This window comes from Crocodylus porosus, unplaced genomic scaffold (assembly GCF_001723895.1).
Source record: "Crocodylus porosus isolate Cpor-Errol unplaced genomic scaffold, CroPor_comp1, whole genome shotgun sequence".
NCBI classification, from domain to species: domain Eukaryota; kingdom Metazoa; phylum Chordata; order Crocodylia; family Crocodylidae; genus Crocodylus; species Crocodylus porosus.
The window spans coordinates 29,956,206-29,958,774 of NW_017728909.1; the positions used below are offsets into that span (position 1 = coordinate 29,956,206).

General features: G+C 41.7%; 1 protein-coding gene across 1 annotated transcript in view; it reads left to right on the forward strand.

Moving 5' to 3' along the window:
* The first annotated feature begins 651 nt into the window (after positions 1–651).
* Positions 652–2,569, forward strand: part of GHR (growth hormone receptor) — a 176,812-nt gene continuing 174,894 nt past the window's right edge. Inside the window, exon 1 of the mRNA XM_019532011.1 lies at positions 652–782. The gene's annotated coding sequence lies outside the window, so the exon portion shown is untranslated. The remainder of the gene's footprint in view (positions 783–2,569) is intronic.

The window sequence follows — 2,569 nt, forward strand, 5'->3', positions numbered from 1 at the left end:
TTTGATCCTAACTGCTACTTATAAGACTTTGCAAAGGTAGATAATAAATGGACAAGCTAATTTGTTTTGGACCCAGGGAAGGCCCTTGGTAACAGTTTTTGCCCTCCCTAAGGTTTATTGCAAAATGAAAATGTTCTCTTTGTCTCTGGCACCCAGTGAGATTTCGTTGTTAACCAAAGTAATACTGAGTTCAGTTTCTAAAATACTTGGAATCTAATTGTTGACTTTTGGGTACATGGGATCATTGCTCTTTTTCGCCTTTAAGCTTCCAGATGATCTCTGTACACATTTTCTTGTTTTAGTCCCTGTTCTGTTAGAGAGCTTGTTCCTGGAAATCAGAAATTTTCCCAGTTGGGCTGAGAGACTGCTCTGGAACCTTTCCCTGGAAAGGGTTACAGAAATGCTAAATGGCATGACTTGTGCCATTTGGGAGGGGAAAGTTTGGCCTAACGGGGAAGGTATGGCTTGACAGGGACCTGTTCATGAGGAAGGAGGCAAGGCTGGGCAGCTGGGAGGTGGGTGTGACACTCGAGTTTGGGGTTGCTTGTCAGTGTCGCATGTATGACAGCCTGGTGGCTGAAAGGAGGGGCTTGGCTTGAGAACCTTTGCCATTAGAGAATGACGTCCTTTGACCTTCGCCCATTGTCTGTTGTGCAGTTTGCCTCTGAGCCACGAAGGCTTTCTTTCCAGTGTGTCTCTTTTTCTCCATGTATCATGCCTCGTCTTTCCTACAAAAGTTGACCCTGGAGCCCAGCTGCACGTGCTGAACACTGGAGCAGCAGGTGAGTGCTCCCGGAGTAATCCAGTTTTTTTCACTTGCTACAAGGTAGGCTTCCAAATCCAAGTGTAGCATTATCTTATCTTAAAAGCCTAATCTTCAAACTGACGTGGCTGTCTGTGTTTGAGGAAAGTGATGTCTCATATATAAAGGACTGGTTTGCAGAGCACTTTGAAGATGCAAGCTGCTGTGAGCCATACGTGCTGTTATTATTTGTGCAGCATTAATCACTGTTCATTTAAATTCATTTCCACTGCAGCCATGCTGCTGTAATTATTTTGCATTGTGGTCTACTTGTTCAAGCACCATATATTAAAGCAAAGCCGTTTGCTTGCTAAATGAATCATATGGTGGATGTCAACACTGTGTTTATACTTAATTAAACATTCCTGAACCAGGCAGCAAGCAAATGTGTGCATAAAAGCTGAGCTGCCGTTTTACATTCTGTCTAAGCAAGGAAAGCCGGGCATCTATTTCAGATGGTGTCAGCTGCCTTGTGTCTGAGTTTTTCTGCTACATTAATGTTTGGTTCAATTGACTGTACAAAGGAGTTGACATTTGGGAAAAACACTGCCAGCCTGGATTTTGGGAAATTTACCTACATTAAAATCAGTTTTAAATTTCCAGTGGCCTTTTTTAAATATAAGTTGTGGTATGGAAATACTTTTATGCGTAGAGTGGTCTCATGAATAGCTGAGATAAACAAATCTTTTGGAGTCCAATTCCACCCCCACTTCCCCTAAAACTCTATGTGCAATCCTTTGTCCAACTATATCACGATATTACCTATTTCATGGCATTGTCAGTCTTGCAATATTTGTTCTGGATTCTTTTTACAATCCCAGCCCTGGGGTCACTTTATTTTCTGAGGATTTGAATTTACGTGTTTAAAAACTAACTGAAGTCTCTGGTACCCCTGGTTGTGCAGGAAAATATGATTCTGAAAGGCACAGAAAAATAACCCAGAGATAATTGCTTTGAATCTCCTCATTTTAAACTACTCTCATTGAGGGTCCTTGTCACTTGTATACATTTTTTTTTCTTTGGTGCCCAGAGTTGGAGATACAGAAATTAATAAATATGATCTCCCTCTGTGTAATAGTTGAATGCTTCTCAGTAATCAAACAGAAAGAACAATTAAGGGACTCTTTTTAGCCTGTGGTAGGGAGAGCTGGGCTTGGGCTTGAGTGGGAGGGTTATACGTAGGCAGTGAGTACGGCCTTGATTCTGTGGTGTGGGCAGCCCCTGCATTGATGTCAGTGGGGGTCCCGAGGAGTGCATAGTCTGCCTGAAAACTTCTACCCTCTACATTCCTGATGCAGAATGGAGTTTCTTTTCTACCTAGGAGCACTTTGAATTCTCCTCAGCCTGAAGAAGGGTGTATGTGCCCAGAAGTTTGCAAAGAAGATTTTTTTGCTGCTATTTAGTTGCTCTAATAAAAATATATTGTCTCTGGCTCAAGAGTTTTGTGCAATCTGCCTGAGTGAGGCTGTGTGACTGATCAGACAGGAATGAAAGAAGAGCTAGAGGGCACATTTTTGTCATGGAAATGCTCTTGCATGCAATTTCACCATGCAGGATAGAGAGGGGTACAGTGGCAAAGGTTGTACTGTGAATAGTTGAGTTATAAGACCTCTTATATGTTGAGGGTTGTTGTTAAATGCTAATTACACTGGTGTACTATCATTTTCTCAGTAAGTGTTATGTTAACAAAGAGTGTATTTTTGGTTAATGAGACATTATTAGAAGATTGCAAAGCTTCCCAACTGTTTTCCATGATTAAACTGCTGG